This window comes from Sebastes fasciatus, chromosome 20 (assembly GCF_043250625.1).
Source record: "Sebastes fasciatus isolate fSebFas1 chromosome 20, fSebFas1.pri, whole genome shotgun sequence".
NCBI lineage: Eukaryota > Metazoa > Chordata > Actinopteri > Perciformes > Sebastidae > Sebastes > Sebastes fasciatus.
This window is the reverse complement of record NC_133814.1, coordinates 16,467,352-16,494,265: the sequence shown is the minus strand read 5'-3', so window position 1 is coordinate 16,494,265 and position 26,914 is coordinate 16,467,352. Positions and strand designations below refer to the sequence as shown.

The 26,914-nt window shown below is 36.6% G+C and overlaps 7 long non-coding RNA genes across 11 annotated transcripts; all 7 read left to right on the top strand.

The window, feature by feature from the left end:
• The first annotated feature begins 28 nt into the window (after nt 1-28).
• LOC141758260 (uncharacterized) lies at nt 29-17,656 on the top strand. 3 transcript variants are annotated; one of them, XR_012591843.1, is made up of 8 exons: nt 29-89; nt 5,689-5,763; nt 5,992-6,105; nt 6,249-7,362; nt 8,414-8,567; nt 11,217-11,291; nt 17,227-17,325; nt 17,446-17,656. It is a non-coding gene; the product is annotated as an uncharacterized LOC141758260 (long non-coding RNA). The 3 variants fall into 3 exon arrangements; XR_012591844.1 differs by lacking the exons at nt 11,217-11,291; nt 17,227-17,325; nt 17,446-17,656 and adding exons at nt 8,670-8,744; nt 8,978-9,076; nt 9,202-9,317; XR_012591845.1 differs by lacking the exon at nt 29-89 and adding an exon at nt 5,435-5,591.
• LOC141758265 (uncharacterized) lies at nt 500-959 on the top strand. The gene is made up of 2 exons (XR_012591851.1): nt 500-602; nt 747-959. It is a non-coding gene; the product is annotated as an uncharacterized LOC141758265 (long non-coding RNA).
• On the top strand, nt 3,033-4,037 carry LOC141758262 (uncharacterized). The gene is made up of 4 exons (XR_012591848.1): nt 3,033-3,197; nt 3,300-3,374; nt 3,608-3,706; nt 3,827-4,037. It is a non-coding gene; the product is annotated as an uncharacterized LOC141758262 (long non-coding RNA).
• On the top strand, nt 13,974-14,723 carry LOC141758263 (uncharacterized). The gene is made up of 3 exons (XR_012591849.1): nt 13,974-14,230; nt 14,333-14,407; nt 14,640-14,723. It is a non-coding gene; the product is annotated as an uncharacterized LOC141758263 (long non-coding RNA).
• A 1,407-nt stretch (nt 17,657-19,063) lies between the features above and the next one.
• LOC141758261 (uncharacterized) lies at nt 19,064-20,082 on the top strand. Of its 2 annotated transcripts, XR_012591846.1 has the most exons (4): nt 19,064-19,210; nt 19,308-19,382; nt 19,611-19,724; nt 19,868-20,082. It is a non-coding gene; the product is annotated as an uncharacterized LOC141758261 (long non-coding RNA). The 2 variants fall into 2 exon arrangements; XR_012591847.1 differs by lacking the exons at nt 19,064-19,210; nt 19,308-19,382 and adding an exon at nt 19,236-19,261.
• A 2,213-nt stretch (nt 20,083-22,295) lies between these two features.
• LOC141758782 (uncharacterized) lies at nt 22,296-26,297 on the top strand. Of its 2 annotated transcripts, none has more exons than XR_012591940.1 (4): nt 22,296-22,349; nt 25,560-25,634; nt 25,868-25,966; nt 26,087-26,297. It is a non-coding gene; the product is annotated as an uncharacterized LOC141758782 (long non-coding RNA). The 2 variants fall into 2 exon arrangements; XR_012591941.1 differs by lacking the exon at nt 22,296-22,349 and adding an exon at nt 25,387-25,457.
• LOC141758783 (uncharacterized) lies at nt 22,528-23,219 on the top strand. Its single transcript, XR_012591942.1, has 2 exons — nt 22,528-22,862; nt 23,007-23,219. It is a non-coding gene; the product is annotated as an uncharacterized LOC141758783 (long non-coding RNA).
• Nucleotides 26,298-26,914: the final 617 nt, after the last annotated feature.

Below are 26,914 nucleotides of genomic sequence, written 5' to 3'. Positions count from 1 at the left end.
ATCAATTGCTCAACAAGTCCCAATAGAAAGGAAGCTGGCAGGCTGACAGGCATCTGAGGTATCAACACTCCAGTAGGACAATTAACCAGGTGGGATATCTTTAAGTTTTTTCATATGTCAATGATGAAGGTGCTTCCAGCTAAATATGGTATTTGATTTCTCACACTTTTGCTTCATTCATGCAGAGGTCGGTGTGCAGACACGTGAAAACATGAAGACTGTGATTCTCGCTCTTCTGGTGTTGGTGGTTTTCAGCCAGGATGAGTTAATGTACAGGAAACATAACAAACACCTGCAGCCTATTTCACCAGAAATTAAATGACATCCTCCACAAGAATCTGCAGCTGATTAATAATACCTGTAAAATAATATTAAGTTTCCACTGTGTCTGTTTTGAGCTGTTTTCAGAGCTAAATAACAATAATTTGTGGCAGTGCAAATGCAGCACTAGTTTGTACACAACAGTTGAACATGATTTTTCTTTTTTTCCCCAGGTGAAGCCTTGCAGTGTGTCTGTGGAGGCAACAGGGTATGTTTGGACTCTGTGGAGACTTGCGGATCAACTCAACTCTGTGGCAGATTCATCATTCAAGCTGGACCCCGTAAGTAAAGGCCGTTCACTCGGTGTACTAAAAAACATAATAGGGGGAAAAAATACATCACCTGGATCAGTTCAGAGTAGTTGCTTTCATTGAAAACTTGTAAAAGTCAAATAATCTATCCTGTCTTTTTCCATGTTTTCACAGCTGAAGGTGGCTTGCAGGGTTGCCTGTTTCCAGAAACATGCGCAGAAATGACTGCTCAGCCCAATGTATCTGGCTGTTGCTGCAATGATGAAGATCAGTGCAACAATAAAGAATGTCCAAAATGAATCATGCAGCACATCTCCCAGTAATAATAATAGACTGTCATGTGTTGTGTGGTGTAGCATTGTCCTAATAAAGATCAATCAGTTTCAACTTTTGGCCTTTTTCACTTTTTAATTGTTTTGCTAATGGTATTCCAAAACAACATGGGTCTTATTGTTGATGTGTTATTTACATAAATAGAAAACTTTTATTCTTTGAAAAAGGAGATTTTTGTTCTGGTTGGTAGAAGAAGTGGAGATGTAGTGTTTTGTTTCTTACAGAGGGTCACTATAGAGCTTCTTTGGTCTACATTCCTCAGCTTTAGATCTTTCTCAGTTCCTCAGGCTGGTTGAATCAAAATCAGTATTTTACATTTCTTAAAACTCCCTGAAAACTTTCTTATGGTTTTATAAGATCCTGATTTAAACAGCAGATTTTCAACCCCTCTGTTTTCTATTGCAGTGCTTCAGCTTCTCATTTCCAATTATAATTTTTCTTCATCTGATCATTTTCATTCAAGTTTGTTTTTGTTGCAAAATAGCTTCTCTGATTTTAATTTTTATTTTTTTTTTAAAGAAAGAAAAACTTATATAAAACAAATTTTTTTTTTAGCTTTCAGCCACAACCCTTGGAAGGAAGTACACTTTGTGCTAAATATTTGTTGACAAACAAAACAAATTCCATTGCCGATATGATGGACCTTCAAGCTAAGCATTTCTAATCTTTTTTTAATTTTTTTGTGATCTATTATTACAATAAATACACACATGTTCACAGATCAGTTACTCAGACTATTCAAAAGTTAGCATTGAGTTGTTTTTCCAGCCGCTTTTCATGGTCTTGGGTGTTTGTTTGGCCTATTTTATTTATATTGTTCGCTCCTCATGTTTGGTTTTAATTCCTGTCTTTGGGTGTTTTCCCGCCATTTTTATTGTCTGACCCACCTGGTCAGTTTCACCTGTTCCTCTTTAGTGCTGTGCTCACCTCACCTCCTGCTCACCTGTTCTCACTTCCCCAATAAGTCATTTTAAACTAATTTTCTTACAATTATTGTGTATTATATAGAAAACTTTTATTTTGGGGAAAAAAAACAGACTGGAGATACTTACAACTTCGTATTAAAGGCTAATTCCGCATGTTACAGGTATATTAACTTTTTTGAATCAGCTTTTTGTTTTTCAACTAAATTACAATTCAAAATGTAGAATTGTATTCTCTTGTTTTTGTACACAAATATCTTCTATTTTTAAGAGTGTCCAAAAATAAAATAAAATATGCATATGTAAATAGTCCGAGCAGCAAAAAAATACATTGATTTATTGATAAAAACAGTTAAAAAAGATGTTATACAGAGCATGCAGGGGAAAGGGATAATGTTGCCAAAAGCTTTAGTTTACACAAATTACTTTTCATCTGATTTTCTTTTATTGAAAACACCAGCTGAGCCGTTGATACGTTGTCTGTTTACTTGGAAAGTGTCAACATCTACTGCATGCTTTGGAAAATGACATTAGGGTCTATTCATGATATCAATATTCACCAGTTTCCAGGTGAAGAACGCGAAGACTTTAATGTTTTATAAGATTCTTATTTGAATGACATAATTTCCACCCCTCTGTTTTCTATTGTTTTGCTTCAATTTATCACTTTCCATTAGACTTTAACTTTGTTTGTCTGATCATTTTCAGCCAAGTTTGTGTTTGTTGCAAAACAGCTTCTCTGATTTTGGCAAAACCAATCCCATCACAAGGTCCACTTACTGGAAATGTTCTGGAGCTTTCGGCCACACCTCTTGGAGAAGATCCCAGTAATAAGACTTTGCGCCAAAAAAATGATTGTCAAACTACAATTTCCAAGGTTTATAATGAACCTTCAAGCTAAACTTCTAATATTTGAAGATTTCTACAGATTTTTGTGTGATGTGTTGTTTTTATAATAAAATAATGGTGCTATTTCAACATTGCATGCTGCTTTCCAAATGATATGTGGAGTGCTAATTTCACTTGTTGGGTAATGATCTCTAGGTGTAAGTTCAACTTGAGCCTCACAAATGTTTTCATGCAGGAAAAATATTTTTACACTTTAATTACTCAGACTATTTAAAGCTAACATTAGCATTGAGTGGACTGATTTTTACAATATGACAATTGAAAATATTTGTATTTTCTCCTGCATCCATGTCTGGCCTTGATAAGTCACTCTGAGTGTGAGTGAAACCCAGATGACAGTTTCAGAGTTAATGATACACTGGATTCACATCGATTGTGCAACAAGTCCCAATAAAAAGGAAGCTGGCAGCCTGGCAGTAGGCATCTGAGGTATCAACACTCCAGTAGGACAGTTAACCAGGTGGGATATCTTTAAGTTTTTCTCATTTGTGCATGATGAATGTGCTTCCAGCTAAATATGGCATTTGATTTCTCACACTTTTCTTTTGCTTTGTTCATGCAGAGATCGGTGTGCAGACACGTGAAAACATGAAGACTGTGATTCTCGCTCTTCTGGTGTTGGTGGTTGTCAGCCAGGGTGAGTTAATGTTCAGGAAACACAATAAACACCTGCACCCTTTTTCACCAGAAATGAAATGATATCCTCCACAAGAATCTGCAGCTGATTATTAATACATGTAAAATAACATTATGTTTTTAATGTGTCTGGTTTAAGCTGATTTTAGAGCCTAAGAACAATCATTTGTGGCAGTGAAAATGCAGCACTAGTTTGTATACAACAGTTGAACATGATCTATTTTTCTTTTCCAGGTGAAGCCTTGAGGTGTATCTGTAAAGGCACCTCATGTAGGGAGACCTGCCGCAGATCAAATGAAGTCTGTGCCCACCTCATCTTTGTAAATGGATTCAGTAAGTATAGGCCGTCCTTCAGTGTACTGTTCAACTAAAAAACAATAAGGAAAACATTACCTGGATCAGTTCAGAGTCATTACTTATTGATCCATCCTGTCTTTTTCCATGTTTCCACAGAAGTCACCTCCATTGTGGGTTGCTTGGATGCTGGTTCCTGCAGTATCTTGCGTTCAACGGCAACACGTGGCACTTGCTGCAACCAGGATCTCTGCAACGCAGTGGTAAAATGAACGTGAAAAATGAATCATGCAACACATCTTCCAATATTAATCTTCTGTCATGTGTTGTATATTTCTGAATTGTCAAAATAAAGATCAATCAGTTGCAACTGTTTTCCTTTTTCAATTTGTTTACATCATTTTCCAAAGCAACATGAGTCTAATCGTTGTTTGGTGTTGTTACAGACTTGAGATACAACTTCATATTAAAACCATTAAAGGCCTTGCACATACATGGCTTTTAATCATTTGGCTGATTAGAGCTTTTTTCAGAACAGACTGTACTTGATTGACATCTCCCTGACTCTCCTCTTAGCTCTATTGCACCTGTTAGGGTGGGACAAATGACATGTTTACCATCCTTTTTTATGTATATTTTTGGCATATTTGCCTTCGTTAGACAGTTTCACAGGGGAGACTCAGACAGGAATACCACTTGAAACGATTGTGAGGCACATATCTCAGCTTTTTTCAGTTTATCACTGAGGAAGAATCTCAGGACTGCAGATCACACACAGGCTCTGCTCAGTTTTCTCTTTCTCTGTCACATTGCACCACCTTGTGGGAGATGAGATGCTGCAAAAAGTGTTAGGAAAGGAAACCCAGTGTGTGTATTTCACTGTTCAGTAGCTTTCACTTTATCACGTAGTGATAATATGTTAATCATAATCCATTTAAGGATTTTTTCCTCCCCAGTTTCCCTTTTTTCTTTTCCAATTAACAGTTCAAAAACATTGGCATTGCATCCTCTTTGCATCTGTATAAAATATGCAGTAAATAGTTCGAGCAGAAAATAAATACATTGATTAATTGATCAAATAATGTTATACATAGCATACAGGGGAAAGGGATAATGTTGACAAAAGCTTCAGTTTACACAAATTACATTTCATCTGATTTTCTTTAATTAAAAACACCAGCTGAGCCGTTGATACTTTGTCTGTTTACTTGGAAAGTGTCAACATCTACTGTATGCTTTGGAAAATGACATTAGGGTCTATTCATGATATCAATAGTAACCAATTTCCAGGTGAGGAATGTGAAGACTTTAATGTTTTATAAGATCCTGATTTGAATGACATAATTTCCACCCCTCTGTTTTCTATTGTTTTAATTCAATTTATCACTTTCCATTAGACTTTAACTTTGTTTGTCTGATCATTTTCAGCCAAGTTTGATGTTTGTTGCAAAACAGTTTCTCTGATTTTGGCAAAACCAATCCCATCACAAGGTCCACTTACTAGAAATGTTCAGGAGCTTTTGTCCACACCTCTTGGGAAAATCCCAGTAATTTCACTTGTTGGGAAATGATCTTTAGGTGTAAGTTCACCTTGTACTTCACAAATGTTTTCATGCAGGAAAATACTTTTACACTTTAAGACTATTTAAAGCTAACAAGCATTGAGTAGGCTGATTTTTACAATATGACAATTGAAAATATTTGTATTTTCTCCTGGTGAATCAGTGGGGTCATAGTGGGTTTGCTGCATCCATGTCTGGCCTTGATAGGTCACTCTGTTTGTGAGGGAAACCCAAACGACAGCGTCAGAGTTATTGATACACTGGAATTTCCTCTATTGCGCAACAAGTCCCAATATAAAGGAAGCTGGCAGCCTGGCAGTAGGCATCTGAGGTATTAACACTCCAGTAGGACAATTAACCAGGTGGGATATCTTTAAGTTGTTTTCATATGTCGATGATGAAGGTGCTTCCAGGTAAATATGGCATTTGATTTCTCACACTTTTGCCTCATTCATGCAGAGATCGTTGTGCAGACACGTGAAAACATGAAGACTGTGCTTCTCGCTCTTCTGGTGTTGGTGGTTGTCAGTCAGGGTGAGTTAATGTTCAGGAAACGCAACAACACCTGCAGCCTATTTCACCAGAAATTTAATGACATCCTCCACAATAATCTGCAGCTGATTATGAATACCTGTCAATTAATATTAAGTTTCCACTGTGTCTGTTTTGAGATGTTTTCAGAGCTAAAGAACAATCATTTGTGGCAGTCAAAATGCAGCTCTAGTTTGTATACAACAGTTGAACATGATTTTTCTTTTTCAGGTGAAGCCTTGCAGTGTCGCTGTGGAGGCACCTCAAAGATATGTTCAGGCCCTGTGGAGACCTGTGCCGGATCAAATAACGTCTGTGCCAGCATCATCATTCAAGCTGGACCCCGTAAGTAAAGGCTGTTCACTCGGTGTACTAAAAAACATAATGGGGGGAAAAAGAATCACCTGGATCAGTTCAGAATTGTTACTTTCATTGAAAACTTGTCAAAGTCTAATAATCTATCCTGTCTTTTTCCATGTTTTTCACAGATGTCAGCTACATTCAGGGTTGCATGACTGCACATAACTGTGCACTGCTGACTAATTCAAACGTAGCATCTGGCAGGTGCTGCAGGACTGATATGTGCAACAGATAAATGAATGTGCAAAATTAATCATGCAACAGATCTCCCAGTCATAATAATAAACGACTGTCATGTGTTGTGTGGTGTAGCATTGTCCTAATAAAGATCAATCAGTTTCAACTTTTGGCCTTTTTCACTTTATACATCACTTTTTCATTGTTTTGCTAATGGTATTCATGACATGAGTCTTATTGTTGATGTGTTATTTACATAAATAGAAAGACGTTTGTTCTGGTTGGTAGAAGAAGTGGAGATGTAGTGTTTTGTTTCTTACAGAGGGTCACTATAGAGCTTCTTTGGTCTACATTCCTCAACTTTAGATCTTTCTCAGTTCCTCAGGCTGGCTGAATCAAAATCAGTATTTTACATTTCTTAAAACTCCCTGAAGACTTTCTTAATGTTTCATAAGATCCTGATTTAAATAGCAGATTTTTCACCCCTCTGTTTTCTATTGTTCTGCTTCAACTTCTCATTTCCAATTATAATTTTGCTTTTTTCATTTTCATTCAAGTTTGTTTTTGTTGCAAAATAGCTTCTCTGATTTAGATTGTTTTTAAAAAGAAAATCTTATCAAAAGGTCCACTTACTGGATTTTTTTTTAGCTTTTAGCCACAACCCTTGGAAGGAAGTACACTTTGTGCTAAATATTTGTTGACAAACAAAACAAATTCCATTGCCGATATGATGAACCTTCAAGCTAAGCTTTTCTCGTGTTTTCCCATTTTTTGTGCGATCTATTATAACAATAAATAAACACAGATTAGTTACTCAGACTATTTAAACGTTAGCATTGAGTTGGTTATCTATTTATTCTACAATAATAATAAACAGATTTGTTTTTCCAGCCGCTTTTCACAGTATTGGGTGTTTGTTTGGCCTATTTTATTTGTATTGTTCACTCCTCATGTTTGGTTTTAATTCCTGTCTTTGGGTGTTTTCCCACAATCGGGTCAGTTTCACCTGTTCCCCATTAGTGCTGTGCTCACATCACCTCCTGCTCACCTGTTCTCACTTCCCCAGTAAGTCATTCACCATTTATACCACTATTTTTGACTCATTTTCTTACAGTTATTGTTTATTATATAGAACATTTTTATTCTGGAAAGATCTTCTTGTTTTTGTAAACAAATATCTTCTATTTTTAAGAGTGTCCACAAATAAAATAAAATATGCATATGTAAATATTCTGAGCAGCAAAAAAATACATTGATTTATTGATAAAAACAATTAAAAGAAAATGTTATACAGAGCATGCAGGGGAAGGGGATAATGTTGCCAAAAGCTTCAGTTTACACAAATTACTTTTCCATCTGATTTTCTTTAATTGAAAACACCAGATGAGCCGTTGATACGTTGTCTGTTTACTTGGAAAGTGTCAACATCTACTGTATGCTTTGGAAAATGACATTAGGGTCTATTCATGATATCAATAATCACCAATTTCCAGGTGAAGAACGCAAAGACTTTAATGTTTTATAAGATCCTGATTTGAATGACATCATTTCCACAACTCTGTTGCTTCAGTTTCTCACTTTCCATTAGACTTTAACTTTGTTTGTCTGATCATTTTCAGCCAAGTTTGTGTTTGTTGCAAAACAGCTTCTCTGATCTTGGCAAAACCAATCCCATCACAAGGTCCACTTACTGGAAATGTTCTGGCGCTTTCGGCCACACCTCTTGGAGAAAATCCCAGTAACAATACTTTGCGACAAACAATTGTCAAACTACTATTTCCAAGGTTTATAATGAACCTTCAAGCTAAACTTCTCATATTTGAAGATTTCTACAGATTTTGTGTGATGTGTTGTTTTTATGATAAAATAATGGTGCTATTTCAACATTGCATGCTGCTTTCTAAATGGTATGTGGAGGACACATTTCACTTGTTGGGAAATTATCTCTAGGTGTAAGTTCAACTTGAGCTTTGTCTTCATGCATGAAAGATACTTTTACACTTTAATTACTCAGACTGATTTTAACAATATGACAATTGAAAATATTTGTATTTTCTCCTGGTGAATCAGTGGGGTCATAGTGGGTTTTGCAGCATCCATGTCTGGCCTTGATAAGTCACTCTGAGTGTGAGTGAAACCCAGATGACAGTTTTAGAGTTAATGATGCACTGGATTCACATCGATTGTACAACAAGTCCCAATATAAAGGAAGCTTGCAGCCTGGCAGTAGGCATCTGAGGTATCAAAACTTCAATAGGACGGTTAACCAGGTGGGATATCTTTAATTTTTTCTCATATGTGAATGATGAAAGTGCTTCCAGCTAAATATGGCATTTGATTTCTCACACTGTTCTTTTGCTTCATTCATGCAGAGGTTGGTGTGCAGACACGTGAAAACATGAAGACTGTGATTCTCGCTCTTCTGGTGTTGGTGGTTGTCAGCCAGGGTGAGTTAATGTTCAGGAAACACAATAAACACCTGCAGCCTATTTCACCAGAAATGAAATGACATCCTCCACAAGAATCTGCAGCTGATTAATAATACCTGTAAAATAATATTATGTTTTCGGTGTGTCTGGTTTAAGCTGATTTTAGAGCTAGAGGACAATCGTTTGTGGCAGTGAAAATGCAGCACTAGTTTGTATACAACAATTGAACATGGATTATTTTTCTTTTCCAGGTGAAGCCTTGAGGTGTCGATGTAAGGGTCGAGGATGTGAGCGAGACTGCAGTGGATCAAATGAAGTCTGTTACAGCATCATCTATGAAATTGGTTCCCGTAAGTATAGGCCGTTCCTTCAGTGTACTGTTCAGCTAAGAAACAATAAGAAAAAAATACATTACCTGGATCAGTTCAGAGCCATTACTTATTGATCTATCCTGTCTTTTTCCATGTTTCCACAGAGGTCGAGCACATTCGGGGTTGCATGGATGCTAATGCCTGCAACCGGTGGAAATATCTTGACAACGTAATATCTGCCAATTGCTGCGACTGGGATCTCTGCAACTGATAAATGAACGGGAAAAATTAATCTTGCAACACATCTTCCAATATTAATCTTCTGTCATGTGTTGTGTATTTCTGAATTGTCATAATAAAGATCAATCAGCTGCAACTGTTTTCCTTTTTCAATTTGTTTATATCACTTTCCAAAGCAACATGAGTCTAATGGTTGTTCGGTGTGTTGTTACTTACAACTATTGCGTTATATAGAAAACTTTTATTCTGGGAAAAAACAGACTGGAGATACAACTTCATATTAAAACCATTAAAGGCCTTGCACATCCATGGCTTTAATGTTTTATAAGATCCTGATTTGAATGACGTATTTCCACCCCTCTGTTTTCTATTGTTTTGCTTCAGTATCAGCTTCAGGGTTTGTTTCAGTTTGTGTGATCATTTTCAGCCAAGTTTGTGTTTGTTGCAAAACAGCTTCTCTGACTTTGGCAAAACCAATCCCATCACAAGGTCCACTTACTGGAAATGTTCTGGCGCTTTCGGCCACACCTCTTGGAGAAAATCCCAGTAACAATACTTTGCGACAAACAATTGTCAAACTACTATTTCCAAGGTTTATAATGAACCTTCAAGCTAAACTTTTCTCATATTTGAAGATTTGTACTGATTTTTGTGTGATGTGTTGTTTTTACGATAAAATAATGGTGCAATTTCAACATTGCATGCTGCTTTCTAAATGGTATGTGGAGGACACATTTCACTTGTTGGGAAATTATCTCTAGGTGTAAGTTCAACTTGAGCTTTGTCTTCATGCATGAAAGATACTTTTACATTTTAATTACTCAGACTGATTTTAACAATATGACAATTGAAAATATTTGTATTTTCTCCAGGTGAATCAGTGGGGTCATAGTGGGTTTTGCAGCATGTCTGGCCTTGATAAGTCACTCTGTTTGTGAGTGAAACCCACATGACAGTTTTAGAGTTAATGATACACTGGTATGTCATCAATTGCTCAACAAGTCCCAATAGAAAGGAAGCTGGCAGGCTGACAGGCATCTGAGGTTGTGGCGGTACTGAGTTCCCCAGACTTTAGTTGTTCAGTCAGAAGACTGAAAAACAGTTCCCATCCACATAATAATATAAAATAAAATGCCTTCTTAATAATAATAATGAACAAATGCCTCTTCGCTAATGAACAAATGCCTCTATATTAACAAACAATTAAGGAAACTGAAATATTGGTTTGTGTTTTTCCTTTTACCCTCCTTTAAAGTTTTCCCAAATAAAATACACTAAAAGAAATGGGTATAAAGGGTTTCATTGAAAATCAACAAATGAATAGAATACAAAAATACAGCCTGCAGGCGTTAGGCTATTGTAAGGCAAGCCAGATCGTTGCACAAATAGCACCTAATCGTCCCAGTGCAGGTAACCCAATTGGTTGGCACTTAACTTGTTTCCCCAACTAGGAGTCAACACTCTCAACAAACAAAACACAAAGATCACAGAATCCCAAAAGGGCCCAAAACAGACCAGAGTTTCTGATAAAGCTGATAACACATGTTGCATTGAGTAAAGGAGAGATCAGAATGACACTGGGTGTGCAGTTTCCCTCCTCTTTTAAGCCTTACAGAAAGGGCGTCGTTACACCCTGATTGGCCAAGAGGGGAATGCACCAAGCTGCTCTCAACTATCATTTAAGAGCCAGTCCCCACACCCTGCGCAACAGGTGAACTGAATAACCCTCTAATCACTCAGCAACTCAACCAAAAAAACACCAGGGAAAAGGGAAACAACAGCAAACACCAGAGAATTGGCAGCTGCCACAAGGTATCAACACTCCAGTAGGACAATTAACCAGGTGGGATATCTTTAAGTTTTTTCATATGTCAATGATGAAGGTGCTTCCAGCTAAATATGGCATTTGATTTCTCACACTTTTGCTTCATTCATGCAGAGGTCGGTGTGCAGACACGTGAAAACATGAAGACTGTGATTCTCGCTCTTCTGGTGTTGGTGGTTTTCAGTCAGGGTGAGTTAATGAACAGGAAACATAACAAACACCTGCAGCCTATTTCACCAGAAATTAAATGACATCCTCCACAAGAATCTGCAGCTGATTAATAATACCTGTAAAATAATATTAAGTTTCCACTGTGTCTGTTTTGAGCTGTTTTCAGAGCTAAATAACAATAATTTGTGGCAGTGCAAATGCAGCACTAGTTTGTACACAACAGTTGAACATGATTTTTCTTTTTTTCCCCAGGTGAAGCCTTGCAGTGTGTCTGTGGAGGCAACAGGGTATGTTTGGACTCTGTGGAGACTTGCGGATCAACTCAACTCTGTGGCAGATTCATCATTCAAGCTGGACCCCGTAAGTAAAGGCCGTTCACTCGGTGTACTAAAAAACATAATAGGGGGAAAAAATACATCACCTGGATCAGTTCAGAGTAGTTGCTTTCATTGAAAACTTGTAAAAGTCAAATAATCTATCCTGTCTTTTTCCATGTTTTCACAGCTGAAGGTGGCTTGCAGGGTTGCCTGTTTCCAGAAACATGCGCAGAAATGACTGCTCAGCCCAATGTATCTGGCTGCTGCTGCAATGATGAAGATCAGTGCAACAATAAAGAATGTCCAAAATGAATCATGCAACACATCTCCCAGTAATAATAATAGACTGTCATGTGTTGTGTGGTATAGCATTGTCCTAATAAAGATCAATCAGCTTCAACTTTTGGCCTTTTTCACTTTTTCATTGTTTTGCTAATGGTATTCCAAAACAACATGGGTCTTATTGTTGATGTGTTATTTACATAAATAGAAAACTTTTATTCTTTGAAAAAGGAGACTTTTGTTCTGGTTGGTAGAAGAAGTGGAGATGTAGTGTTTTGTTTCTTACAGAGGGTCACTATAGAGCTTCTTTGGTCTACGTTCCTCAGCTTTAGATCTTTCTCAGTTCCTCAGGCTGGTTGAATCAAAATCAGTATTTTACAACATTTGTTAAAACTCCCTGAAAACTTTCTTATGGTTTTATAAGATCCTGATTTAAACAGCAGATTTTCAACCCCTCTGTTTTCTATTGCAGTGCTTCAGCTTCTCATTTCCAATTATAATTTTTCTTCATCTGATCATTTTCATTCAAGTTTGTTTTTGTTGCAAAATAGCTTCTCTGATTTTAATTTTTTTTTTTTTTTTTAAAGAAAGAAAAACTTATATAAAACAATTTATTTTTTTAGCTTTCAGCCACAACCCTTGGAAGGAAGTACACTTTGTGCTAAATATTTGTTGACAAACAAAACAAATTCCATTGCCGATATGATGAACCTTCAAGCTAAGCTTTTCTAATCTTTTTTTAATTTTTTTTGTGATCTATTATTACAATAAATACACACATGTTCACAGATCAGTTACTCAGACTATTCAAAAGTTAGCATTGAGTTGTTTTTCCAGCCGCTATTCATGGTCTTGGGTGTTTGTTTGGCCTATTTTATTTATATTGTTCGCTCCTCATGTTTGGTTTTAATTCCTGTCTTTGGGTGTTTTCCCACCATTTTTATTATCTGACCCACCTGGTCAGTTTCACCTGTTCCTCTTTAGTGCTGTGCTCACCTCACCTCCTGCTCACCTGTTCTCACTTCCCCAATAAGTCATTTTAAAGTAATTTTCTTACAATTATTGTGTATTATATAGAAAACTTTTATTTTGGGAAAAAAAACAGACTGGAGATACTTACAACTTCGTATTAAAGGGTAATTCCACATGTTACAGGTATATTAACTTTTTTGAATCAGCTTTTTGTTTTTCAACTAAATTACAATTCAAAATGTAGAATTGTATTCTCTTGTTTTTGTACACAAATATCTTCTATTTTTAAGAGTGTCCAAAAATAAAATATATGCATATGTAAATATTCCGAGCAGCAAAAAAATACATTGATTTATTGATAAAAACAATTAAAAAAGATTTTATACAGAGCATACAGGGGAAAGGGATAATGTTGCCAAAAGCTTTAGTTTACACAAATTACTTTTCATCTGATTTTCTTTTATTGAAAACACCAGCTCATGCCGTTGATACGTTGTCTGTTTACTTGGAAAGTGTCAACATCTACTGCATGCTTTGGAAAATGACATTAGGGTCTATTCATGATATCAATATTCACCAGTTTCCAGGTGAAGAACGCAAAGACTTTAATGTTTAATAAGATCCTTATTTGAATGACATAATTTCCACCCCTCTGTTTTCTATTGTTTTGCTTCAATTTATCACTTTCCATTAGACTTTAACCTTGTTTGTCTGATAATTTTCAGCCAAGTTTGTGTTTGTTGCAAAACAGCTTCTCTGATTTTGGCAAAACCAATCCCATCACAAGGTCCACTTACTGGAAATGTTCTGGAGCTTTCGGCCACACCTCTTAGAGAAAATCCCAGTAATAAGACTTTGCGCCAAAAAAATTATTGTCGAACTACAATTTCCAAGGTTTATAATGAACCTTCAAGCTAAACTTCTCATATTTGAAGATTTCTACAGATTTTTGTGTGATGTGTTGTTTTTATAATAAAATAATGGTGCTATTTCAACATTGCATGCTGCTTTCCAAATGATATGTGGAGTGCAAATTTCACTTGTTGGGTAATGATCTCTAGGTGTAAGTTCAACTTGAGCTTCACAAATGTTTTCATGCAGGAAAAATATTTTTACACTTTAATTACTCAGACTATTTAAAGCTAACATTAGCATTGAGTGGACTGATTTTTACAATATGACAATTGAAAATATTTGTATTTTCTCCTGCATCCATGTCTGGCCTTGATAAGTCACTCTGTTTGTGAGTGAAACTCAGATGACAGTTTTAGAGTTAATGATACACTGGATTCACATCGATTGTGCAACAAGTCCCAATATAAAGGAAGCTTGCAGCCTGGCAGTAGGCATCTGAGGTATCAACACTTCAATAGGACGGTTAACCAGGTGGGATATCTTTAAGTTTTTCTCATATGTGCATGATGAAAGTGCTTCCAGCTAAATATGGCATTTGATTTCTCACACTTTTCTTTTGCTTCATTCGTGCAGAGATCGGTGTGCAGACACGTGAAAACATGAAGACTGTGATTCTCGCTCTTCTGGTGTTGGTGGTTGTCAGTCAGGGTGAGTTAATGTTCAGGAAACACAACAACACCTGCAGCCTATTTCACCAGAAATGAAATGACATCCTCCACAAGAATCTGCAGCTGATTAATAATACATGTAAAATAATATTATGTCTTTAATGTGTCTGGTTTAAGCTGATTTTAGAGCTAGAGGACAATCATTTGTGGCAGTGAAAATGCAGCACTAGTTTGCATACAACAGTTGAACATGATCTATTTTTCTTTTCCAGGTGAAGCCTTGGTGTGTTACTGTAAAGGCGCCTCATGTCGGGAGACCTGCCGCGGATCAAATGACGTCTGTGTCCACTACCGAGGTATCGTTTCAAACCGTAAGTATAGGCCGTTCCTTCAGTGTACTGTTCAACTAAAAAACAATAAGGAAAAACATTACCTGGATCAGTTCAGAGTCATTACTTATTGATCCATCCTGTCTTTTTCCATGTTTCCACAGATGCTGTGGAGTTTAAGGGTTGCATGGATGCAGCTGAATGCAGCTCCAAAGGCCCCGTCTGCAGAGTGCTGTCACGATGATCTCTGCATCTGAAAAAATTAACGTGAAAAATGAATCATGCAACACATCTTCCAGTAAGAATATGAATCTACTGTCATGTGTTGTGTATTTCTGAATTGTCACAATAAAGATCGATCAGTTGCAACTGTTTTCCTTTTTCAATTTGTTTATATCACTTTCCAAAGCAACATGAGTCTAATTGTTGTTTGGTGTGATGTTACTTACAACTATTGCGTTATATAGAAAACTTTTATTCTGGGAAAAAACAGACTGGAGATACAACTTCATATTAAAACCATTAAAGGCCTTGCACATACATGGCTTTTAATCATTTGGCTGACTAGAGCTTTTTTCAGAAAAGACTGTACTTGATTGACATCTCACTGACTCTCCTCTTAGCTCTATTGCACCTTTTAGGGCGGGACAAATGACATGTTTACCATCATTTTTTATGTATATTTTTGGCATATTTGCCTTCATTAAACAGTTTCGCAGGGGAGACTTAGACAGGAATACCTCTTGAAACGATTGTGAGGCACATATCTCAGCTTCTTTCAGTTTATCACTGAGGAAGAATCTCAGGACTGCAGATCACACACAGGCTCTGCTCAGTTTTCTCTTTCGGGGTCACATTGCACCACCTTGTGGGAGATGAGATGCTGCAAAAAGTGTTAGAAAAGAAAACCCAGTGTGTGTATTTGCTTTCACTTTATTATGTAGTGATAATGTGTTAATCATAATCCATTTAAGGTTTTTTTCCTCCCCAGTTTCCCTTTCTTCTTTTGCAATTAACAGTTCAACAACATTGGCATTGCATCCTCTTTGCATCTGTATAAAATATGCAGTAATTAGTCCAAACTGCAAATAAAGACATTTATTTATTGATAAAATAATGTTATACATAGCATACAGGGGAAAGGGATAATGTTGCCAAAAGCTTCAGTTTACACAAATTACTTTTCATCTGATTTTCTTTAATTGACACCAGCTGAGGCGTTGATACTTTGTCTGTTTACTTGGAAAGTGTCAACATCTACTGCATGCTTTGAAAAATGACATTAGGGTCTATTCATGATATCAATAGTCACCAATTTCCAGGTGAAGAACGCGAAGACTTTAGTGTTTTATAAGATCCTGATTTGAATGATGTATTTCATCCCCTCTGTTTTCTATTGTTTTGCTTCAATTTCTCACTTTCCATTAGACTTTAACCTTGTTTGTCTGATCATTTTCAGCCAAGTTTGTGTTTGTTGCAAAACAGCTTCTCTGATTTTGGCAAAACCAATCCCATCACAAGGTCCACTTACTAGAAATGTTCTGGAGCTTTCGGCCACACCTCTTGGAGAAGATCCCAGTAATAAGACTTTGCGCCAAAAAAATGATTGTCAAACTACAATTTCCAAGGTTTATAATGAACCTTCAAGCTAAACTTCTAATATTTGAAGATTTCTACAGATTTTTGTGTGATGTGTTGTTTTTATAATAAAATAATGGTGCTATTTCAACATTGCATGCTGCTTTCCAAATGATATGTGGAGTGCAAATTTCACTTGTTGGGTAATGATCTCTAGGTGTAAGTTCAACTTGAGCTTCACAAATGTTTTCATGCAGGAAAAATATTTTTACACTTTAATTACTCAGACTATTTAAAGCTAACATTAGCATTGAGTGGACTGATTTTTACAATATGACAATTGAAAATATTTGTATTTTCTCCTGCATCCATGTCTGTCCTTGATAAGTCACTCTGTATGTCAGTGAAACCCAGATGACAGTTTTAGAGTTAATGATACACTGGATTCACATCGATTGTGCAACAAGTCCCAATAAAAAGGAAGCTGGCAGCCTGGCAGTAGGCATCTGAGGTATCAACACTTCAATAGGACGGTTAACCAGGTGGGATATCTTTAAGTTTTTCTCATATATGCATGATGAAAGTGCTTTCAGCTAAATATGGCATTTGATTTCTCACACTGTTCTTTTGCTTCATTCGTGCAGAGGTCGGTGTGCAGACACGTGAAAACATGAAGACTGTGATTCTCGCTCTTCTGGTGTTGGTGGTTGTCAGCCAGGGTGAGTTAATGTTCAGGAAACACAATAAACACCTGCAGCCTATTTCACCAGAAATGAATTGATATCCTCCTCAAGAATCTGCAGCTGATTAATAATACCTGTAAAATAATATAATGTGTTCAGTGTGTCTGGTTTGAGCTGATTTTAGAGCTAGAGGACGATCATTTGTGGCAGTGAAAATGCAGCACTAGTTTGCATACAACAGTTGAACATGATCTATTTTTCTTTTCCAGGTGAAGCCTTGAGGTGTATCTGTAAAGGCACCTCATGTAGGGAGACCTGCCGCAGATCAAATGACGTCTGTGCCCACCTCATCTTTGTAAATGGATTCAGTAAGTATAGGCCGTCCTTCAGTGTACTGTTCAACTAAAAAACAATAAGGAAAACATTACCTGGATCAGTTCAGAGTCATTACTTATTGATCCATCCTGTCTTTTTCCATGTTTCCACAGAAGTCACCTCCATTGTGGGTTGCTTGGATGCTGGTTCCTGCAGTACGTTGCGTTCAACGGCAACACGTGGCACTTGCTGCAACCAGGATCTCTGCAACGCAGTGGTAAAATGAACGTGAAAAATGAATCATGCAACACATCTTCCAATATTAATCTTCTGTCATGTGTTGTAGATTTCTGAATTGTCAAAATAAAGATCAATCAGTTGCAACTGTTTTCCTTTTTCAATTTGTTTACATCATTTTCCAAAGCAACATGAGTCTAATCGTTGTTTGGTGTTGTTACAGACTTGAGATACAACTTCATATTAAAACCATTAAAGGCCTTGCACATACATGGCTTTTAATCATTTGGCTGATTAGAGCTTTTTTCAGAACAGACTGTACTTGATTGACATCTCCCTGACTCTCCTCTTAGCTCTATTGCACCTGTTAGGGCGGGACAAATGACATGTTTACCATCCTTTTTTATGTATATTTTTGGCATATTTGCCTTCGTTAGACAGTTTCACAGGGGAGACTCAGACAGGGATACCTCTTGAAACGATTGTGAGGCATATATCTCAGCGTCTTTCAGTTTATCACTGAGGAAGAATCTCAGGACTGCAGATCACACACAGGCTCTGCTCAGTTTTCTCTTTCTCTGTCACATTGCACCACCTTGTGGGAGATGAGATGCTGCAAAAAGTGTTAGAAAAGGAAACCCAGTGTGTGTATTTCACTGTTCAGTAGCTTTCACTTTATCACGTAGTGATAATATGTTAATCATAATCCATTTAAGGATTTTTTCCTCCCCAGTTTCCCTTTTTTCTTTTCCAATTAACAGTTCAAAAACATTGGCATTGCATCCTCTTTGCATCTGTATAAAATATGCAGTAAATAGTTCGAGCAGAAAATAAATACATTGATTAATTGATCAAATAATGTTATACATACCATACAGGGGAAAGGGATAATGTTGACAAAAGCTTCAGTTTACACAAATTACATTTCATCTGATTTTCTTTAATTAAAAACACCAGCTGAGCCGTTGATACTTTGTCTGTTTACTTGGAAAGTGTCAACATCTACTGTATGCTTTGGAAAATGACATTAGGGTCTATTCATGATATCAATAGTAACCAATTTCCAGGTGAGGAATGTGAAGACTTTAATGTTTTATAAGATCCTGATTTGAATGACATCATTTCCACCCCTCTGTTTTCTATTGTTTTAATTCAATTTATCACTTTCCATTAGACTTTAACTTTGTTTGTCTGATCATTTTCAGCCAAGTTTGATGTTTGTTGCAAAACAGTTTCTCTGATTTTGGCAAAACCAATCCCATCACAAGGTCCACTTACTAGAAATGTTCAGGAGCTTTTGTCCACACCTCTTGGGAAAATCCCAGTAATTTCACTTGTTGGGAAATGATCTTTAGGTGTAAGTTCACCTTGTACTTCACAAATGTTTTCATGCAGGAAAATACTTTTACACTTTAAGACTATTTAAAGCTAACAAGCATTGAGTAGGCTGATTTTTACAATATGACAATTGAAAATATTTGTATTTTCTCCTGGTGAATCAGTGGGGTCATAGTGGGTTTGCTGCATCCATGTCTGGCCTTGATAGGTCACTCTGTTTGTGAGGGAAACCCAAACGACAGCGTCAGAGTTATTGATACACTGGAATTTCCTCTATTGCGCAACAAGTCCCAATATAAAGGAAGCTGGCAGCCTGGCAGTAGGCATCTGAGGTATTAACACTCCAGTAGGACAATTAACCAGGTGGGATATCTTTAAGTTGTTTTCATATGTCGATGATGAAGGTGCTTCCAGGTAAATATGGCATTTGATTTCTCACACTTTTGCCTCATTCATGCAGAGATCGTTGTGCAGACACGTGAAAACATGAAGACTGTGCTTCTCGCTCTTCTGGTGTTGGTGGTTGTCAGTCAGGGTGAGTTAATGTTCAGGAAACGCAACAACACCTGCAGCCTATTTCACCAGAAATTTAATGACATCCTCCACAATAATCTGCAGCTGATTATGAATACCTGTCAATTAATATTAAGTTTCCACTGTGTCTGTTTTGAGATGTTTTCAGAGCTAAAGAACAATCATTTGTGGCAGTCAAAATGCAGCTCTAGTTTGTATACAACAGTTGAACATGATTTTTCTTTTTCAGGTGAAGCCTTGCAGTGTCGCTGTGGAGGCACCTCAAAGATATGTTCAGGCCCTGTGGAGACCTGTGCCGGATCAAATAACGTCTGTGCCAGCATCATCATTCAAGCTGGACCCCGTAAGTAAAGGCTGTTCACTCGGTGTACTAAAAAACATAATGGGGGGAAAAAGAATCACCTGGATCAGTTCAGAATTGTTACTTTCATTGAAAACTTGTCAAAGTCTAATAATCTATCCTGTCTTTTTCCATGTTTTTCACAGATGTCAGCTACATTCAGGGTTGCATGACTGCACATAACTGTGCACTGCTGACTAATTCAAACGTAGCATCTGGCAGGTGCTGCAGGACTGATATGTGCAACAGATAAATGAATGTGCAAAATTAATCATGCAACAGATCTCCCAGTCATAATAATAAACGACTGTCATGTGTTGTGTGGTGTAGCATTGTCCTAATAAAGATCAATCAGTTTCAACTTTTGGCCTTTTTCACTTTATACATCACTTTTTCATTGTTTTGCTAATGGTATTCATGACATGAGTCTTATTGTTGATGTGTTATTTACATAAATAGAAAGACGTTTGTTCTGGTTGGTAGAAGAAGAAGTGGAGAGGTAGTGTTTTGTTTCTTATAGAGGGTCACTATAGAGCTTCTTTGGTCTACATTCCTCAGCTTTAGATCTTTCTCAGTTCCTCAGGCTGGCTGAATCAAAATCAGTATTTTACATTTCTTAAAACTCCCTGAAGACTTTCTTAATGTTTCATAAGATCCTGATTTAAATAGCAGATTTTTCACCCCTCTGTTTTCTATTGTTGTGCTTCAGCTTCTCATTTCCAATTATAATTTTTCTTCGTCTGATCATTTTCATTCAAGTTTGTTTTTGTTGCAAAATAGCTTCTCTGATTTTAATTTTTTTTTTTTTTAAAGAAAGAAAAACTTATCAAAAGGTCGACTTACTGGAATTTTTTTTTAGCTTTCAGCCACAACCCTTGGAAGGAAGTACACTTTGTGCTAAATATTTGTTGACAAACAAAACAAATTCCATTGCCGGTATGATGGACCTTCAAGCTAAGCTTTTCTCATCTTTTCTCATTTTTTGTGTGATCTGTTATTACAATAAACACATGTTCACAGATTAGTTACTCAGACTATTTAAACGGTAGCATTGAGTTGGTTATTTATTTATTCTACAATTATGACAATAATACAGATTTGTTTTTCCAGCCACTTTTCACAGTCTTGGGTGTTTGTTTGGCCTATTTTATTTATATTGTTCACTCATGTTTGGTTTTAATTCCTGTCTTTGGGTGTTTTCCCGCCATTTTTATTGTCTGACCTGCTCTGGTCAGTTTCACCTGTTCCTCTTTAGTGCTGTGCTCACCTCACCTCCTGCTCATCTGTTCTCACTTCCCCAGTAAGTCATTCACCATTTATACCACAAATTTTTGACTCATTTTCTTACAGTTATTGTGTATAATATAGATAATTTTTATTATGGAAAAAAAAGACTGTGGATATTTACAACTTCTTATTAAAGGGTAATTCCGCATGTTTCAGGTATATTAACTTTTTTGAATCACCTTTTTGTGTTTTTCAACTAAATTACAATTCAAAATGTAGAATTTGATCCTCTTGTTTTTGTACACAAATATCTTCTATTTTTAAGAGTGTCCACAAATAAAATAAAATATGCATATGTAAATATTCCGAGCAGCAAAAAAATACATTGATTTATTGATAAAAACAATTAAAAAAGATGTTATACAGAGCATGCAGGGGAAAGGGATAATGTTGCCAAAAGCTTCAGTTTACACAAATGACTTTTCATCTGATTTTCTTTAATTGAAAACACCAGCTCAGCCGTTGATACGTTGTCTGTTTACTTGGAAAGTGTCAACATCTACTGTATGCTTTCGAAAATGACATTAGGGTCTATTCATGATATCAATAATCACCAATTTCCAGGTGAAGAAGGCGAAGACTTTAATGTTTTATAAGATCCTGATTTGAATGACATAATTTCCACAACTCTGTTGCTTCAGTTTCTCACTTTCCATTAGACTTTAACTTTGTTTGTCTGATCATTTTCAGCCAAGTTTGTGTTTGTTGCAAAACAGCTTCTCTGAATTTGGCAAAACCAATCCCATCACAAGGTCCACTTACTGGAAATGTTCTGGCGCTTTCGGCCACACCTCTTGGAGAAAATCCCAGTAACAATACTTTGCGACAAACAATTGTCAAACTACTATTTCCAAGGTTTATAATGAACCTTCAAGCTAAACTTTTCTCATATTTGAAGATTTGTACTGATTTTTGTGTGATGTGTTGTTTTTACGATAAAATAATGGTGCAATTTCAACATTGCATGCTGCTTTCCAAATGATAGGTGGAGGACACATTTCACTTGTTGGGAAATTATCTCTAGGTGTAAGTTCAACTTGAGCTTTGTCTTCATGCAGGAAAGATACTTTTACACTTTAATTACTCAGACTGATTTTAACAATATGACAATTGAAAATATTTGTATTTTCTCCTGGTGAATCAGTGGGGTCATAGTGGGTTTTGCAGCATCCATGTCTGGCCTTGATAAGTCACTCTGTTTGTGAGTGAAACCCACATGACAGTTTTAGAGTTAATGATACACTGGTATGTCATCAATTGCTCAACAAGTCCCAATAGAAAGGAAGCTGGCCGGCTGACAGGCATCTGAGGTATCAACACTCCAGTAGGACAATTAACCAGGTGGGATATCTTTAAGTTTTTTCATATGTCAATGATGAAGGTGCTTCCAGCTAAATATGGCATTTGATTTCTCACACTTTTGCTTCATTCATGCAGAGGTTGGTGTGCAGACACGTGAAAACATGAAGACTGTGATTCTCGCTCTTCTGGTGTTGGTGGTTTTCAGCCAGGATGAGTTAATGTACAGGAAACATAACAAACACCTGCAGCCTATTTCACCAGAAATTAAATGACATCCTCCACAAGAATCTGCAGCTGATTAATAATACCTGTAAAATAATATTAAGTTTCCACTGTGTCTGTTTTGAGCTGTTTTCAGAGCTAAATAACAATAATTTGTGGCAGTGCAAATGCAGCACTAGTTTGTACACAACAGTTGAACATGATTTTTCTTTTTTTCCCCAGGTGAAGCCTTGCAGTGTGTCTGTGGAGGCAACAGGGTATGTTTGGACTCTGTGGAGACTTGCGGATCAACTCAACTCTGTGGCAGATTCATCATTCAAGCTGGACCCCGTAAGTAAAGGCCGTTCACTCGGTGTACTAAAAAACATAATAGGGGGAAAAAATACATCACCTGGATCAGTTCAGAGTAGTTGCTTTCATTGAAAACTTGTAAAAGTCAAATAATCTATCCTGTCTTTTTCCATGTTTTCACAGCTGAAGGTGGCTTGCAGGGTTGCCTGTTTCCAGAAACATGCGCAGAAATGACTGCTCAGCCCAATGTATCTGGCTGTTGCTGCAATGATGAAGATCAGTGCAACAATAAAGAATGTCCAAAATGAATCATGCAGCACATCTCCCAGTAATAATAATAGACTGTCATGTGTTGTGTGGTGTAGCATTGTCCTAATAAAGATCAATCAGTTTCAACTTTTGGCCTTTTTCACTTTTTAATTGTTTTGCTAATGGTATTCCAAAACAACATGGGTCTTATTGTTGATGTGTTATTTACATAAATAGAAAACTTTTATTCTTTGAAAAAGGAGATTTTTGTTCTGGTTGGTAGAAGAAGTGGAGATGTAGTGTTTTGTTTCTTACAGAGGGTCACTATAGAGCTTCTTTGGTCTACATTCCTCAGCTTTAGATCTTTCTCAGTTCCTCAGGCTGGTTGAATCAAAATCAGTATTTTACATTTCTTAAAACTCCCTGAAAACTTTCTTATGGTTTTATAAGATCCTGATTTAAACAGCAGATTTTCAACCCCTCTGTTTTCTATTGCAGTGCTTCAGCTTCTCATTTCCAATTATAATTTTTCTTCATCTGATCATTTTCATTCAAGTTTGTTTTTGTTGCAAAATAGCTTCTCTGATTTTAATTTATTTTTTTTTTTTAAAGAAAGAAAAACTTATATAAAACAAATTTTTTTTTTAGCTTTCAGCCACAACCCTTGGAAGGAAGTACACTTTGTGCTAAATATTTGTTGACAAACAAAACAAATTCCATTGCCGATATGATGGACCTTCAAGCTAAGCATTTCTAATCTTTTTTTAATTTTTTTGTGATCTATTATTACAATAAATACACACATGTTCACAGATCAGTTACTCAGACTATTCAAAAGTTAGCATTGAGTTGTTTTTCCAGCCGCTTTTCATGGTCTTGGGTGTTTGTTTGGCCTATTTTATTTATATTGTTCGCTCCTCATGTTTGGTTTTAATTCCTGTCTTTGGGTGTTTTCCCGCCATTTTTATTGTCTGACCCACCTGGTCAGTTTCACCTGTTCCTCTTTAGTGCTGTGCTCACCTCACCTCCTGCTCACCTGTTCTCACTTCCCCAATAAGTCATTTTAAACTAATTTTCTTACAATTATTGTGTATTATATAGAAAACTTTTATTTTGGGGAAAAAAAACAGACTGGAGATACTTACAACTTCGTATTAAAGGCTAATTCCGCATGTTACAGGTATATTAACTTTTTTGAATCAGCTTTTTGTTTTTCAACTAAATTACAATTCAAAATGTAGAATTGTATTCTCTTGTTTTTGTACACAAATATCTTCTATTTTTAAGAGTGTCCAAAAATAAAATAAAATATGCATATGTAAATAGTCCGAGCAGCAAAAAAATACATTGATTTATTGATAAAAACAGTTAAAAAAGATGTTATACAGAGCATGCAGGGGAAAGGGATAATGTTGCCAAAAGCTTTAGTTTACACAAATTACTTTTCATCTGATTTTCTTTTATTGAAAACACCAGCTGAGCCGTTGATACGTTGTCTGTTTACTTGGAAAGTGTCAACATCTACTGCATGCTTTGGAAAATGACATTAGGGTCTATTCATGATATCAATATTCACCAGTTTCCAGGTGAAGAACGCGAAGACTTTAATGTTTTATAAGATTCTTATTTGAATGACATAATTTCCACCCCTCTGTTTTCTATTGTTTTGCTTCAATTTATCACTTTCCATTAGACTTTAACTTTGTTTGTCTGATCATTTTCAGCCAAGTTTGTGTTTGTTGCAAAACAGCTTCTCTGATTTTGGCAAAACCAATCCCATCACAAGGTCCACTTACTGGAAATGTTCTGGAGCTTTCGGCCACACCTCTTGGAGAAGATCCCAGTAATAAGACTTTGCGCCAAAAAAATGATTGTCAAACTACAATTTCCAAGGTTTATAATGAACCTTCAAGCTAAACTTCTAATATTTGAAGATTTCTACAGATTTTTGTGTGATGTGTTGTTTTTATAATAAAATAATGGTGCTATTTCAACATTGCATGCTGCTTTCCAAATGATAGGTGGAGGGCTAATTTCACTTGTTGGGTAATGATCTCTAGGTGTAAGTTCAACTTGAGCCTCACAAATGTTTTCATGCAGGAAAAATATTTTTACACTTTAATTACTCAGACTATTTAAAGCTAACATTAGCATTGAGTGGACTGATTTTTACAATATGACAATTGAAAATATTTGTATTTTCTCCTGCATCCATGTCTGGCCTTGATAAGTCACTCTGAGTGTGAGTGAAACCCAGATGACAGTTTCAGAGTTAATGATACACTGGATTCACATCGATTGTGCAACAAGTCCCAATAAAAAGGAAGCTGGCAGCCTGGCAGTAGGCATCTGAGGTATCAACACTCCAGTAGGACAGTTAACCAGGTGGGATATCTTTAAGTTTTTCTCATTTGTGCATGATGAATGTGCTTCCAGCTAAATATGGCATTTGATTTCTCACACTTTTCTTTTGCTTTGTTCATGCAGAGATCGGTGTGCAGACACGTGAAAACATGAAGACTGTGATTCTCGCTCTTCTGGTGTTGGTGGTTGTCAGCCAGGGTGAGTTAATGTTCAGGAAACACAATAAACACCTGCACCCTTTTTCACCAGAAATGAAATGATATCCTCCACAAGAATCTGCAGCTGATTATTAATACATGTAAAATAACATTATGTTTTTAATGTGTCTGGTTTAAGCTGATTTTAGAGCCTAAGAACAATCATTTGTGGCAGTGAAAATGCAGCACTAGTTTGTATACAACAGTTGAACATGATCTATTTTTCTTTTCCAGGTGAAGCCTTGAGGTGTATCTGTAAAGGCACCTCATGTAGGGAGACCTGCCGCAGATCAAATGAAGTCTGTGCCCACCTCATCTTTGTAAATGGATTCAGTAAGTATAGGCCGTCCTTCAGTGTACTGTTCAACTAAAAAACAATAAGGAAAACATTACCTGGATCAGTTCAGAGTCATTACTTATTGATCCATCCTGTCTTTTTCCATGTTTCCACAGAAGTCACCTCCATTGTGGGTTGCTTGGATGCTGGTTCCTGCAGTATCTTGCGTTCAACGGCAACACGTGGCACTTGCTGCAACCAGGATCTCTGCAACGCAGTGGTAAAATGAACGTGAAAAATGAATCATGCAACACATCTTCCAATATTAATCTTCTGTCATGTGTTGTATATTTCTGAATTGTCAAAATAAAGATCAATCAGTTGCAACTGTTTTCCTTTTTCAATTTGTTTACATCATTTTCCAAAGCAACATGAGTCTAATCGTTGTTTGGTGTTGTTACAGACTTGAGATACAACTTCATATTAAAACCATTAAAGGCCTTGCACATACATGGCTTTTAATCATTTGGCTGATTAGAGCTTTTTTCAGAACAGACTGTACTTGATTGACATCTCCCTGACTCTCCTCTTAGCTCTATTGCACCTGTTAGGGTGGGACAAATGACATGTTTACCATCCTTTTTTATGTATATTTTTGGCATATTTGCCTTCGTTAGACAGTTTCACAGGGGAGACTCAGACAGGAATACCACTTGAAACGATTGTGAGGCACATATCTCAGCTTCTTTCAGTTTATCACTGAGGAAGAATCTCAGGACTGCAGATCACACACAGGCTCTGCTCAGTTTTCTCTTTCTCTGTCACATTGCACCACCTTGTGGGAGATGAGATGCTGCAAAAAGTGTTAGGAAAGGAAACCCAGTGTGTGTATTTCACTGTTCAGTAGCTTTCACTTTATCACGTAGTGATAATATGTTAATCATAATCCATTTAAGGATTTTTTTCCTCCCCAGTTTCCCTTTCTTCTTTTCTAATTAACAGTT